This window comes from Dermacentor variabilis, chromosome 7 (assembly GCF_050947875.1).
Source record: "Dermacentor variabilis isolate Ectoservices chromosome 7, ASM5094787v1, whole genome shotgun sequence".
NCBI lineage: Eukaryota > Metazoa > Arthropoda > Arachnida > Ixodida > Ixodidae > Dermacentor > Dermacentor variabilis.
The window spans coordinates 58910254-58926540 of record NC_134574.1 but is presented as its reverse complement, the minus strand read 5'-3'; the positions used below and the strand labels follow the sequence as shown (position 1 = coordinate 58926540).

At 44.8% G+C, this 16287-nt stretch overlaps 1 long non-coding RNA gene across 1 annotated transcript in view; it reads right to left on the bottom strand.

Moving 5' to 3' along the window:
- The window catches only part of LOC142589067 (uncharacterized), a 41833-nt gene extending 26491 nt beyond the window's left edge, over nt 1–15342 (bottom strand). Inside the window, exons 1-2 of the long non-coding RNA XR_012829811.1 lie at nt 15125–15342; nt 2362–2513 (exon numbers count right to left, since the gene is read on the bottom strand). This is a non-coding gene — a long non-coding RNA (uncharacterized LOC142589067). The remainder of the gene's footprint in view (nt 1–2361; nt 2514–15124) is intronic.
- Nucleotides 15343–16287: the final 945 nt, after the last annotated feature.

Below are 16287 nucleotides of genomic sequence, written 5' to 3'. Positions count from 1 at the left end.
GTAGGAGCGGAAATATATCCTGCTTTTGGTCTTGTTCCGCTCACGATAGTCTCCATAGACACGCAGGTTTCCCTCATTTTCCTTCCCCGAGGCAACAGGAGAACCACACGGCCTCTTTGAAGGCTCGATGAGTTAGTCGCATGGCATTTCATCGGCATGTTGCTTCATGGCTTCTCGTTCCCGCGTCGAAACACTGTAAAGACTCTGACGGAGTAGCCGAGTGCATTCTCTTGTTATTCTGCGAAGCTTACCAACAGATGCTTGTCGACTCCTCAACGACAACGACAGCGAAAAGCAGTCTTTGTATCGAGAGAAAATACTTTTGAACTGTTGCTGCTTACTCACGGGGAGACTTTAATTGATGTCGAAGGCTGGTGGGAACCACGGCGGTCGAAGTAGATGCGGTAGAACCTGAGATGACCAAGGCATCGATGGCTTCCACAATTCCCTCAATGTATGCGATTGTCGTATCGTTGCTTTGGTGTTTGTATTGCTGAGGGAAGTTTGCCAGTTTCACTTCCCTTTGCCCTCCGTGAAGTCTAGCGATTCCTCTCGTGACGCTAATTTTGCCGTCTTGCAGTAGATATTGGTGACTTTAGGCGACCATGTAGCAGTAATTTGATGCCAACGGAAATCATGATACTGGGTGAGGCAGAATAAAGACTTGGCTTTCAAGCACCACCAAAGCATGGTGACTTAGAGAGCTCTCCGGCAGTATCACATGATTTTTGGGTAGCGTTATCTACTTGGACAAGTGCATGATTCCGTCGTGTGATATTCAGAAATCCATATAGAGAATTACGCATTACACTGTTGGAGCACCGCGAACGCCACCGGCTAAGTACGGTCACGAAACGTAATTCTTTCCGTGCTGTTTCTGGTATCCGCCAGTATCGCGCCAGCTCTCCGAATTTGCGGACCGTCCCATTAATTCTTGGCTTCCGTCAGGAGGCAAATGATGACCTTGCGACGGAATAGTTGGATCCTGTGTCCACTGAAGCGGTGGTTTCGAAGCCGTCCAGAAGCACGTCCAGGGGAAGTATTCGGTAAGAGTGAACCAAGTAGACACGTGCATTTCATCTGCTGCTGTTGTGTTGATTGGGTGTGACGCCTGGTTGCCGTGGATGCGCCGCCCAGCCAAGCTAATCAGAAATTCAGCAGTAGACGAAATGGGCATGTATATTGGTGGACTCTTACAGAATACCTCCCGAGGTCGGTGGTTCTTCGCCTTGCGTTGAGGCTAGAGAGTGGCGCTGATCAGGGCTGCATCGTGTTGTCTTGTTGGTGGGACGTCGCGTCGTTCGGCCTTATTGAGCCAGCGCCTCCTTGGTTTCAATGCGTCGTCTGGGTCGTGGCGTTTTGTAGCGGAGTCATCGAGTTCCTTGTTGCAACGTCGTCGTAAGCGGTGGCAGATCTTCGGCATTTCGACGAACAGTAACCGCACCTGCATCGGTTGCTGCTAGTAAAGGCGAATGGGAAGGTTCTAGGAATTTCCATTGCGACGCGGCGAGTTAGTGGGCGATGTCACGGGACCGGTCTGCTTGCTTTGGTCGTGGCTCCTTCATGGTGAACCCTCGTAGACACAAGTCGTTGTACGGGCATCGCAGGCAGACGTGGACCGTTTCTCCGCAGTATTAGCAGAGCGGGCGGTGGTCAGGAATGTACAACCACTTACAGGGACACTAAACAAAGAACCAAACACCACAAGGGCCAGCTTTAACTGACATTTATTGCAGAAAATCTATACATATAAGCCATTGTATGCAAAATACAAGTCCCTGTAAGTCTTTGCATTGCGTAGAATCATCGATTTGCACCAATTCGCCCGGTTCAATTGCTTGTATCTTAAATTTCCGGAAACACATCAACCTAATACAACCACGCAGATTTGTTCTAGTTGATAGCCATTCATGCTAGAGAAACGTTACGTCTGCAGATGTGGAAACAAGGAAAATGTAACCGAGAACACAACACCCAAATATCGGGCACTGAGGGAAAAGAAGGTAGTCTAAGAATTTAACCGCACATTCTCAGAAATGGCAATGTCACCATTGAAATTTACCTTCGCACGCCTAGGAGAAGCAGGGATAACGATGAATCAGTAACTCGCGGTGGTCTACGCAAGAGATAATGGTTTAGGCACGATATTGCATATTTGTTCAAAACCATAGTTCAAGAAGTCTTTCCAACGCACCCACTTTGGTTGTTACTCATAACCTCAGAATCAATTATTGGAGTTTGCATCATGTACACATATTATATAGTATATACTTCTAAAAAAACTAACTCAACGAGTTAATGAAGCTGAAGGTAATTTGTTTTCTGTACGTCGCACAAAGAGAACAGTACGAAAATACTTGCCGTCGGCTTTGAACCTGGAAATGTTCGGAAAATAAATAATGTCCTTGCACCTGCGGTGTTACTACAAAATATATGCACATGTGCCTTTGGGTGTAAGTGGCCTTTTTGAGACTGCTGTGCTGGATCCAAATTTTCTGTCCCGTTGCCAAATGCTGTAACGGATAAATGTAGACATAATCTCGTTATACCAAATAAAACTTCAAAACATTCAGGAACAAATTATATATATATATATATATATATATATATATATATATATATATATATATATATATATATATACATATATATGCGTTGCATTTGAAACTCCGTTTTACCTCAAAAAACATTTCTCTGAAGGTACCACACTATATGAGTGTATACGAGACCTCGCAGTTGGAGACAGCCTCGATTCACAGCCTCAGTACTCTAGCAGCGCCAAGAATCTGGCGTCTCTCAGTGGTGCAATCTTTCTTCGTGATATCATCATCATCATCATCATCATCATCATCATAATCAGCCTGGTTAAGCCCACTGCAGTGCAAAGGCCTCTCCCATACTTCTCCAACAACCCCGGTCATGTACTAATTGTGGCCATGTCGTCCCTACAAACTTCTTAATCTCATCCGCCCACCTAACTTTCTGCCACCCGCTGCTACGCTTCCCTTCCCTTGGTATCCAGTCCGTAACCCTTAGTGACCATCGGTTATCTTCCCTCCTCATTACATGTCCTGCCCATGCCCGCTTCTTTTTCTTGATTTCAACTAAGATATCATTAAGCTGCGTTTGTTCCCTCACCCAATCTGCTCTTTTCTTATCCCTTCACGTTACACTCATCATTCTTTTTTCCATAGCTCGTTGCTTCGTCCTAATTTAGGTAGAACCCTTTCTTTAAGCCTCCAGGTTTCTGCCCCGTAGGTGAGTACTGGTAAGAGACAGCTATTATACACTTTTCTTTTGAGGGATAATGGCTACCTGCTGTTCATGATCTGAGAATGCCTGCCAAACGCACCGCAGCCCATTCTAATTCTTCTGATTATTTCCGTCTCATGATCCGGATCCGCCGCCACTACCTGCCCTAAGTAGATGTATTCCCTTACTTCTTCCAGTGCCTCGCTACCTATTGCAAATTGCTGTTCTCTTCCGAGACTGTTAAACATTACTTTAGTTTTCTGCAGATTAATTTTTAGACCCACTCTTCTGCTTTGCCTCTGCAGGTCAGTGATCATGCATTGCAATTGGTCCCCTGAGTTACTAAGCAAGGCAATATCATCAGCGAATCGCAAGTTACTAAGGTATTCTCCATTACATTTTATCCCCGATTCTTCCCAATCCCGGTCTCGGAATACCTCCTGTAGACACGCTGTGAATAGCATTGGAGAGATCGTATGTACCTGCCTGACTCCTTTCTTTATTGCGATTTTGTTGCTTTCTTTATGGAGGACTACGGTGGCTGTGGAGCTGCCATAGATATCTTTGAGTATTTTTACATACGGTTTGTCTAGACCGTGATTCCGTAATGCCTCCATGACTGCTGAGGTTTCGACAGAATCAAACGCTTTCTCGTAATCAATGAAAGCGATATATAAGGGTTGGTTATATTCCGCACATTTCTCTATCACCTGATGTGCGGAATATAACCAGCCTTCGTGAACTTCTTTTATAATTCGCTATCGGTAATACTGCTTCACCTTTCCGCATGAACTGCAGAATCTCTCTCTTTCTTCTGTGAGTCCAAGTATAAGTGCTGTTGCGCATGATTGCTGTTGATACTGATTTTGAACGAATCCGGCTTGGCTTTTGGTGTCCATGGTGTATACATGGTGTTTCAACTATCATGCACCAATAGTTAAAAAAATGCGTTTGAGTTATTCCAAGAAAACCAAGTGCATATTGTGGAGCAGCCAGCAGTAATTTTTTCGTTACTGAGATATAATGAGGTAAATATATTGATATATTGAACTCGACAAGTACTGGCTTAATTATGAAATTGTCAATGAAGCTTTTGTAGGCACTCCCCAGTGATATCTAACTGCGGTATTTTGAGTGAAATACTAACTGTGTACAAATTTTTTTACTTCTTGGAAAGACACCCCCGAAAAGTGAAAAATACTACGTGACTGCGCTCCCACACGGATCATAAAACAGCGCCCTCAAATAAGCTGATAGAAAACAATAAAAGGTCCCGCACAGTCTTTTACTATAGAACTGCCTTCTGTACACTAAACACTTGTAGTGTGACCCAACTTCTAATATTAAGTTAAGAATAACAGCAGGTTTGTCGGCTTGGCAGCTATTACTTCCTCTCATTTCTACGTCACACTTATTATCGTTATCCCAAGGCTAACTGATCACATTGATAACAAAAGCCCCTTGATAACGTGGCCGAAGCGCCGCTCTGACCACGCCCCAAACGTGAAATGCAATGGACTAGGCCTACAATGTTTCAAACTCCCGGCTCTGCTCGCACCGCATCGAAACACTGCGCGCGAAGCTACATTTCACGGCAGGAACTTGCTTCGGAACAAAGCCAAATTAAAATGATGGTTTTATTTTTCGTTAAAGTGTGTACGTTCTGAAAAAAAAAACCAGGTTCGTGGCGCAAAATTAAAGTGAAATACACAGACAGGAAAGCCGCTCACATGTACAGAAAAGGCAAAACCGATGCTTTCAAGAAAGTAAATGTACCCTTTATAAATGAGCCGAATTGGCAATCGGGACATCTGAAGAAAAAAAATAAGAAAGAAAAAATACACGCTGATGCTTCTCTGACATTTATCTGAATGATGCCGTAGGCATTTCGTATTACTGACGTTGTGTTTTCTTGTAGTGTGCTGGTCTGCTTCGTCTAATTATGAGAACAACCGCGAAAGAGCTGTGAAACTGAGCAGCGCAGTTGGCACACTGCACTGTCAAGTAAGACCTGCAAGTAAGACCTGTAAGCAAGGTTCGTAGGTGCTATAGATAGCCCGCAGCGGATGTGGACGGGGCATGAAAGGACCAAGGATATGTAGCAAAAGAAGTAGTATGCCACATTTATTAGCTGCACTCAACCATTACGAACCGCGATCAACTGTGCTGCGGCGGCTGCTAAGTTTGCCGCCGGCTGCGTGGCCCGTATCTTGACGGCTGTGTTCTCGCCGCTTCGTTGGCGTTAAAGGGAAGCTGAAACGGTTTTCGATTTCTATGAATTGCTGGGATTGGGAAGAACAGACCAAATAATTTACGGTTCCGAATTTTTTTCTTCGTTTTGCTAATATAAGGGGCGGAAATCGCTTTCTAAATCACTCGCGCGGACACGCCCCCATCGCTTCCAGGAGCGCCGGGTGAGGTGGTTGCCAGAGGAGAGAACCGGCGAGAGTGACGTCATTCGCGGCGACCGAGCGGCCGGACCAGCGTGTTGGCATGTACTGGCATGCCTCTTTCCGTCCTGTGCTTTACTGAACGACACTACGAGAGATCTGCCGCCGCCGCCGCTCACATTTGCTTTCTTTTGCGATTTTCGTAAAATGTTCTTTCGTGAAGCTGCCCGTCCCGGCAGGTTCACGTGCATGTTCGCGCGAGCAAACGCCGCTGGCACGCTGCGAAGCATAGACGGAAACGCGCGCAGTAATAAATTTTTGTGACCGGACTTCGTGCGTAGCTTCCACAGCGTTGCACCTGAGGTATGAAATGGAGTATAGGCTTGCCTAGTGACATTCAAGGTACGGTTGCAGTTATCGTGTTTACCACGCGGCGTGCTAAAACTGCCTAATATCTTTATGTCAACACTAGCATGGAGCACGCATACCGATTCTTGATCGAGCCACAATCGCAAAGTCGTCGAACCATAGTATGAATATTGCACATATACTACCTCTGGCCATCTCTGGATGTGTATGATAAGAACTTCCGTAACTGTACCTCGCAGCACTGCATGTGCGCGCTTTGAAACGCGGCACTTATGTTCGCAATCGTGTATCAACGCTGAAAAAACCACGGGACTTTAGACAAGCAGCGGCAAGGTGCTTGACATCGCGGAATTGCACCCGTGTTTACAATCTAATGAGAAGTTAGTGCTTCGACATTCTTCCAGCAGCAAGTTCCCAGTGACACTTTAGCGCATTCTTTCTCCCGTCATTGGAACGTGCAGCTACATGAAAAAAAAAAGACATACGTACCAGCTAAGATTTCCAACGCGCGAGAAGGTGCACAAATAGCTCTCGCTGTTGGCACACTCAACATCGTCGTTGCCGCCGTTACCGCCATTGCCGCCATCGTTTTCCGTATCGGCTGTCGGTTCGAACATGTAAGGCGAAAATACATGCTGTCCGAGACAGCGAGAACGTTCCATAATGCTTACAACTCAGCTATGAAGCCAGAACAGCACAGCGTGCTACGCTCTGAAACGGCGGCATGCGGCGGCGCCTGCTGGCGACTGCCGCGAATGACGTCACAGCGGCCCCGACCAATCACGGGCAACAGCGGCGTTCGCGCGATGCCCTGAGGCGCTGGCGCGCGTTTTCTTGAAAAAACAGCCACTTGCGTTTGTTTCCGCCCTTTTTGAACCAGATATTCGTGTTCAGGGGACTCAAAACTGTAGAATGCCGCAGAGAACTCATTTTTTTCGAAAAGTGTTTCAGCTTCCCTTTAAGGCGAAAGGGAGCATGCAGGTGAATTTGCCCGCTGGTGCGGGCGCTAAGATTAACGCGATCGCCTAAAGAGGAAGCTTTAGCTCGAGTGCTCCTATCTAAATACATGTAAAAGGAGAATTCGTTTTTCTCGGCAACCACTGCACCAAGTTTGACAAGGTTTGTTGAATTTAAAAGACAAACTTAAAATCTAGTGACTGTTGGTTTCGAATTTCCGAGTCAGGTCATCAATTTTTTATTAAAAATTGGTAAAAATCGAATATTTTCAAAAAACGGAACTATTAGGTTTACAACTCTGTAACTCAACCACTAAAAATGATGATACAATTCTGTGAATTCCATATAATAGTACATCTAAAGCGGACAAAATTGATATGTTACACATGAATATAAAAAGATTAATCATAGGGAAATATAACTTTTGCAAAACCGTTCTAACCAACGTAACAAATTCACATAAGATGTAAAATGACATAATGAATTTGTCCGCTTTGAATGATCTAATGGATGCCCTTTACAGAACCGCGATATCAGTTCTTGATGCAGAGATATGAATTTGTAAACTTCGTGCTTCTATTTTTTTCAAACGTTCAAATATTTGAAAATCGTTTTAACAAAATTCAAGCCATAAATCGAAATTCCGCTTCCAACAGTCACTAGAATTTAACTTTCTCTTTCAAATGCAACAAATTTCATCAAAAGTGGTCCAGGGGTTATCTCATAAAAACGTTTTTGCGTTTTACATGTATTTGAATAGGCCGCGTCGGAGTTGGGCACGAACTAAAGCTTCCTCTTAAGAGGAAGCTTTAGCTCAGGCCCAACTCTGACGCGGCCTTATTCAAATACATTTCAAAGGCAAAAAAGTTCTTCTGAGATAACCCCTGGACCGCTTTTGATAAAATTTGTTGTATTTGAGAGAGAAAGTTAAATTCTAGTGACTGTTTGAAGCGGAATTTCGATTTATGGCTTGAATTTTCTTAAAAAGATTTTCAAATAATCGAGAGTTTGAAAAATATGGAAGCACCAAGTTTACAAATCGATAGCTCATCGTCAGGCACAGATACCGCGGTTCTGTAAACGGCATCCATTAGATCATTCAAAGCGGACAAATTCGATATGTCATTTTACATGTTACGTGAATTTGTTACGTTGTTTACAAGGGTTCTGCGAAAGCTGTATTTCCATATTAGTAAATTTTTCTATATTCATGTGTAACATATTAATTTTGTCCGCTTTAGATGTGCTATTAGATGCAATTCAGGGAATTGTATTATCATTCTTTGTAGTGGAGTTACGGAGTTGTAAGCTTGATAGTTTCGTTGTTGAAAATTTTCAATCTTTGCTAATATTTACTAAAAAATTTACGACCTAACTCCTAAATTCGAAACCAGCAGTCACTAGATTTAAAATCTTTCTTTTAATTGCAACAAACCTCGTCAAATTTGGTGCAATGGTTGGCGAGAAAAACGAATTCTGCTTTTACATGTATTTAGATAGGAGCACCCGAGCTAAAGCTTCCTCGTAAGGGATGGAAGGAGTAATGGTTTTTCCCTTGGTTGAGGATAGAAATGACTACGCATTTAGAACCATCATATTTCACTGTGCCCTTATTATTTATGATTTCGCAAGCACCGTTGAACACCAGCTGCAGCCTCGATGATGTGCTCGGATAGCTATCCTTCCGCAGTTATGCAGTACTGAGTCCGCTTTATCACATCTTCTGTGGCTTTCCTGATGGCTGGCCCAAGAATTCTACGGCGCACATCCGTTGTCCTTCCCTTGAGCTCATCTGTCATCCGTGTCAATCAAGAAAATACGATCTTTCATATAACCCCCCCCCCAAAAAAATAAATGAATCGAGTGGAGAGAGGTCAAGTGACCTAACGGATCAATTCGAAGGCTCTTGCCTACCAATGTATTGCGCATGAAAAGCCGCATTTAGCCTGTTTCGCGCTTGGCTGCTACTGCATGATGGCGCCCCGTCTTGCTGATGCCACAGAAGTGTAAGGCGCGACAGCGGGAGTTGGCTAAAAAAATCTCATCCACAACTCGTTCACGGATTTCGTACACGTAACGCTGTTCAGTCTGCGCGCGATAGAAGAAGACGGGAGAGATACCACCGGCCCAAATTACGAACCACACATTGAACGACCACTGGCACTGGTGACCATTGCGCTTCACACAGTGTGAATTGGAGTCATTCCAATGCAAATTTACCTGGCTGTTTCAGCAAAAATTGCCTTCAATTGTGCCCATGATCTTGCTCGAAAAGTTTGGTGACTCATTGGCTTTCATGAGGACCCAATTAGAAAAATGAAGCGGATTCTGAAGGCCCGAAACTTCCAAGCATTGGTGTAGCTAAAAGTGGTATGGGTGAAAGCCCGAGTCATTCAGATTCATCAAAACTAATCACTTGGAAATTGGTACCAGGGCGACCGCGTCTCGCAAACTTGCATGGGCGTTTGAAGCAATAAATTCCAGAACATACGTGCGTAAGCTATAGAAGTCAAAGCTGGAGTCCTTGACTGCTTTTTCTGGAAGCCGCTGGTTTGTCCCAAGTTTGCTTAATTTGTGATTATAGTCGATGCGTTCAGTCTATCGCCAGACTTCCCTGACTGATATACAGGGTGTTTCAGCGAAAACTTTCAAACATTTTTTCAAAGGTTGCCTGTGGCAGATAGCTCGAATCTAGTTTATTTGCCGGTCTACTCGAAGCGGCGCACACTACTGCCACAAAAAATTGAAATGCAAAACCGGCTAATTAACCAGAATCCACTAATTCACTCTTTAGCTAGGTATAACCCATATTGCAATTTACAAATTCTTGCAGTGGACTTCGCAAGGCGTATCCACTTGGAACGAATTGTCAGGACGATACCACTTTCGAGATATAAATTCCCGATCTCTGCGGAGAAATATATTGGCGTTCCAGTTACTTGTGAGCTTCCGCGCATGAAACGACGTTTTGTTAACAAATTAACTGGAACGCCAATGTATTTCTCCGCAATGTTAGGGAATTTATATCTCGAAACTGGCATCACCTTGAAAATTTCCACCAAGTGGATCCGCCTTGTGAACTCCCCGGCAAATATTTGTAAATTGCAATATGGGCCATAACGTAATTGGTTAAAAACATAATTACTGAACTTTAGTTATTTAGCCGATTTTGCGTCTCACTTTATTGTGCAAGTATTGTCCGCTGCTCCCAGTAGCGGACAATTCTAGTTCACAATGAACTAGAATTGTGATATCTGTCACAGGCAACTTTTAAAGATTTTGGAAAGTGTTCGCTGAAACACACTGTATATTTGCGGCCTTCCTGCTATTCGTATTTGCAGCTCCCAAGGCAAGGATCACGGTTTTCTTGAGCTCATTAGAGAGTGACATGGCGACTGGGACGAAAGAAAACGCACCATTTAACCGTTGCACTGACGTCAGTTCTCTTGTGTGGTGATATATATCGTGGCGAAAAAACAAAAACCATCTGTTCACTTTACGCTAAGGAAACAGCTATCACGGCTTGTTTCAAACTAGCACTAACCGCGGCATGTTACTTAAGCCGGAGCACCGCAGATAAGGAACTAGGTCGATCACGATGTTTTTCTTTATTTCCTTAATTTCATACTGGCTAACTCAGAGGGAGCTTATTCGAGGATGCTGCTTTTTGATTTGGAGGGGAGCGCAGTCACAGGGTATTTTTCATTTTTCGCGAGGTTTATTTCTCAGTCGGAAAAATTGGTCCTTAATTAGTACGTGGCTGAGAATACTGCAATCATATGTCCCTTGATTGTGCCTACACATGCCTCATTGACACTTTTATAATTAGGATAATACGTCTCGCGTTAGATAATCGACTACAATTACTTAATTAAATTTCACTGTTTAAAAACGAAATTACTGGCAGCTACTCCACTGTACTGGAAAGAAAGTGAACTTGGTTTTCTTGAGGTAACACAATCTTTGTTTTCTTAAATCTGGGTACATGATGGCTTATGGGGACGGGACACCCCGTATATAATAATGACCGCTGTGTACATGTGACGGCGTTTACATATTTAATAAATGTAGAATAATAGAAGGGTATTTATTTTCATGGGTCTTTAGCATTGCTCACTGGAAAGATAAACAATACCGAGACATATATCATTCACCTGCATTTCACGCACTGTTGATAAAAGACGCTGCCGAAGGGATCACTGAAGTCTGCAGATTTTTCTCCGAGTCAAAGAAGCAGACGAAGCAATTTTAAGTGGGGGGAAGATACAGCAACATGTTCATTCTATAGAGCTATATCGGTACGTTTAGAAATATTTTTTTTTATTTGGCTACCTCTTTCCCTTTCGGCAATATAAGACATGTTCTCCTGTGTGTATACTTCAATATAGTCTGTGTGCATGGTGTTTACAGTAAATTGAAAAAAATGTTGAAGTTAAAAAATACGATTGAGGCAGCCGCCGATGGTGCTTTTAATCCGCTTGTCCTCTATGCTCAAGATTTGCAGAAATAAAGCGAAATCAGGAATTAAAAGCTGTGCATGTGCCCTCCTATAATGATGTGTAAGCAATTAGCCACAATAAAATTTTAAATGAAGATTAGACGCAAATCAAAACAAATATCAAATGACAGGGGGAGGGGGGACGACACTCTGGTAATGACATTTTAGGTGTGTGTGTGTTAGGGGGGTGGGGGGTACGCTTCGGAACCGCCAGAATAAAGGTTCTGCCCCCTACGGAAAACTCCGGAGGGGGCTTCAGCACCTGAGCCCCCCCCCCCCCCCCCCCCCATAGTCGGCGCGTATGGTGGGCACGAGAAGCTTGAGTACGGGAAAAATTCGCGGATTATCTATACTTTACAGATTATTGGCGATCTATTGTGATTAGCTGGCATTCTTACGACGAACGTGATTTTTTTAGAATGTGTTTTACGTCCAGTGATTATCATTATGATGTTTCTTTAGTTGTTTCACAGGCAGAGACGTTGCCTGTTTGTTGCAAGTATTTGCTTCGAGCGAGCGGCGCGGATCTGTTGTGGCTCAACTGCATAGCGGCTTCGGTGTGACGGCGCTTGCGTTCTTCAGACTCACAAGTGGTAGGGCGATTATCTCGTTGGGGCGTGGATATGGTACAAGGGCCCACGGAAAGAGATACGTCCAACGGCGTATTGTGAGCGCTGTGCACTGCAGACGGGATTCTTCACCGTGCCTTGCTCTCAAGACCATCTGCCATTTAATTACGGTGCTGCGAAGGTTAGTCATTGCTTGTTTGCAGTGGCTCTCCGTTAAGCGGTCGCACTCGACGCGGGTGGGACACTATCGCTTTACCTTATTCAGTGCTGCATAGCGCTGTCACCCTGGCAAATCCATTCTAGGGCACGGGTACCAGGCACGGGTACATAGCAATTTCAACTGCGCCGTGGTGGAGCTTTCTGTCGGGCCACATACCCTGTGACGCAACTTTCTACACTGAGCCAGACAGCAGCCGGTAGCAAGTTAGTCATTGGGCACAAGCCCAGCGCCCCAAGTGGTCTGCTTGGCGAGACAGCAGCCAGCTCTTTCCTACTGGCCCTGACTACAACAAAACATCAGTCTCTGGGTGTGTGACGTGTTTCATGTGGAGAAACAGCTGCTGGAAAGCCTAATAAGTTACACAAGCATTCTAAACTCGATAATGCGATGCGCGAGATAAGTGAAAAACGTGAATTCTATGCGTTGCGAATAAAGTGCGAAATCAGTCCGTGGGAAATCCCAGTGCAATTGCCATTGCAATTGCAGCAAACAAATATGGCTTTTGCGTTTGAATCAAATACTGTAAAGAAATTAGCACCCCCTGCCATTGAAGAACCGTAGCAGATGTCAAGCTTTAGCTTACCGTTGTGAATACCTGTTTTTGTGAAAAAAAAAAGAATTGAGTGTCTATCTAACAGCGGAGGGGAGGGGGGCTGAAAGAACAACCCGCTTCGCTTTTTTGCCTACAAGCTTATTCCGCAGATAGCAAGGCTATAGAGGCAGCAAATCCGCTATACTGTTTCGATCCGAAACTGAGCCCCCAATGGGTTGGTAATATAAGCTAAACGGCCTTCACGTCACTACCTGTTAACGTGGACATGCTTTGTTGTGATGTAGGCTCTGTGGGACTCCGTCAAAAAGGAACTCGCAAGGAATTGCTTGGTTATAGTACAAATACAATTCGCTACCAACAGAACCTAATTATTGTAGTAACGTCTAGGAAGCCTTAAATTTCGATAAAGTTACATCGATGCGCCAGAGAGTAACGCAAAGTCCGGGGAAGGGGGGGGGGGTAGATCTGCCGCCAGATGTCATCACCAACAAGGAGCTCCAGATACTGCTTTGTTTCTGTGTATCAGCCAGAAAACTAACATAATGTCACTGTAAGAGAGTAGATTTTCGATGCCACTCAGATAAAGTCTCCATGTCGGCGGACATTTAAATCACAACCTGATTTGAAGACTCTAGCAGTGCGGAAAGGAATGAATGCAGCGCACAGCCTCGCAGCCCTGTCAGATTTATTCTGTGGGTTAAAAGAATGTAATTTCTGCAAAATACACATAATGCACGATATGGGGGCCAGCATGCCTTTCAACTCCGCTAGAAAAAATAGAGCCTCATGCTAGAGGGACAAGCGGTTCATACGCCATAGTATAGGAAGTGGGTATGAGCCATTGTATGGTGCTGACGTGTCTCACATGTGCTCCTCAATTTTTCGGCAAAAGGCCCGGTAATTCACCCCAGCTCATGCAAGTTCTCACACAAAGGCATCCGTGAAGTTACAATGGCCGTGTGGAAACCAAAATTTGAGGTGGGAAGCCATCTTTCTCCGATTTAGGAGGATTTTTTTACGAGCATAGTGTCATTGCGAGCTCAGCCTGAGAAAAGCAGGGCCTAGCGACCGTGCTTAGGCGTGCTCTGTGGTTGCCATAGACCTTGCCGGGGACCTAGAGGCGAAGTGCTTCAAGAAAATGGCGTCCGCTATGCGTGTACAAGTGGAGGGTGAAGAAATAATGCCGGAGGAAGTTTCCGAGAAGTTTGGCGAGCGCGTCGCCGGAGAGAAGACGACCCTGGAGCAAGAGAGCAAGCTAAGTCTAACGGCGGTCAACGGGGGGCTGGTCTCTGCCGGGCATCGTCGCCCGCAGCGGAAAAATATTCAGAGCAAGCTACTCAAGGCAGTGAGAATGCCTGTGTGGCCGAGGCAAGATATCAAGATCATCATGCATCCCAGGGGAGGTCTGAACATTGGTGAAGTATCTAGATTCGAGATCAGCCGAGCCATCGTCACAGCTGCGAACCTGAGTGTCGAGGAGGTGACGCAAGATCTTGTCTGCCCGAACAAACAGCAAAACATAGTCGTTATCAGTACGCCTAAACGAGAGAACGCAGACCGCTACTCGCCAGTCTGAAGACTATCAACGGCATGGCACACGAAGTCAGCGGCTACGAGACCGCCCCCACGACACCATTAAGGGCGTCATCAGGGGTGTTCCGATGACGGACACTATTCAAGAAATCAACGACTACATCGTTCAAGAGTTTATTCCCACTGCTATGCAAGCCAGCCGCATCGGCAAGACGACGACGGTTGTCATCGAATTCGACATGGACAAGGTCCCGAACTACATCAGATACGGAAACCTGCTGGTGGAGTGTTCGCTGTATCGCAAGCAGATCGATATGTGCTACCGGTGTGGTTGCCTCGGTTTGTCCTAACTGGTGCAGAACTTGCAGCAGTTGAAAGAGGTGCTTAGAGGAGTAAATTGCGGAATAGGTTGTCTTATGTTGAATAAAAAGAACATTTGCATGATTCAAAAAACACGAGGTTCTTTTAACTCGAGGCATCGAAATGGCGCCAACAGTTCATGATCTATATACACGCATGTCTTATAAAATGTCGGTTGGTCGCGATAATGATCTGATTGATCTCAAAAAGAATCGCCGCATAATACTGTTTTAATTAAGATTTTATTATTCTGTCATGAACGATGCATTTGTATTCTTCGTTATTACTTAGGCGGGTCACTTCAGTCATTGCATTTAAATACACAAAATAGTATTTGCATGCCTTTAAATATTATCAACAATTTGTGATATTGAGTTTATCAAAATACACTGAAATGTGCAATTTAAGTTTTGAAGGACTCACACTTTTGAGATCAGCCATAGTGACCTCATTCATTCCAACAACCATACGAATCCACAGGGTAAGCTTTAAAAGCCACATCATCTGACCAGGCTGCTTGCAGAACTTAGAGCGTGAAAGTTGACCACGTTTGAATTCTTACAGAGCAAGCATTGTTATTCCACGTTCTTTTTTACACATATTACAATCAGCGCTGCGTATCAGGGTTCTTTTGTGTCCCCCCAGTTTTATGAAGACATGTGCAAAGTATCCAAGTCTCTGCTCTGCAGAAGCTATTATTTTCCTACTGAAACGAACAGAACTGGATTGTGAAATACATTCGTGACAATAGGGTACAGCCAGCAGGTGGCTTGCCCACAGCAACTACCTGAAACATAAACGGCACAGGGTCTCCTATAAGATTCAGGTATGCTTGCAAGCGAGACGAGTAGCAGGTAACAAAAAGCACTTTATTCCGAAACGCAGCCGAGTGCATAAGCAGCACTGCGATAAGTAGTGGGCGTGTTGCACATGCGCACTGGTTGACTTCCAGGCATGATATTGCGCTCCTGTACATCCTCTCTTCTTTGGGAAAAAAGAAAAAGAAGAAACATTGATCAACATTTTCATTTGCAAACAAGGATTGCTTTGCTATTTACGTTCTGAAAGTGGATAACGTTGCGGCTTTTGGCGTACCCGTTCACTTCTTTGAAGTGGGGCTTGAATTGCGTTTGCTGGGGTACTTGACGCAGCCTGTCTTCGGGTTTCTGCTTGTGACTTAGCAGGATGAGCAGCATCTGTGGCCCCGAGAGGCTCTCTCGTACGCCTTAACTGCTGTGCACTGTGTGTAGCCACTACGTAGGATCGCGGTGGCCCTGCAGAACCAATTACCATGGCCGAGGCCCACGTTCTGCTGTGTGTGTCGTATACGGACGCTCCGTTTCCGCTATGAAGGTCTGGCAAAGCCGGTGTCGTTCTGTTGTAGTAGGAACGCTGTTATGTCGTATTTATTGTAGTCGCTGACGAACTGCTTCCGTGGGTATCGTCTGGGGCTCCAGGTGACAGTTGAGAACCAGGAGTTGGCTTCTGGTGCGACTTCCCATGAGCCTTTGAGCGGGCCACCACAACTGTTTGTCACTCGGAGTATTCCGCCACTCCAACAACTCATCGTAAAATTCAAGGGTGGA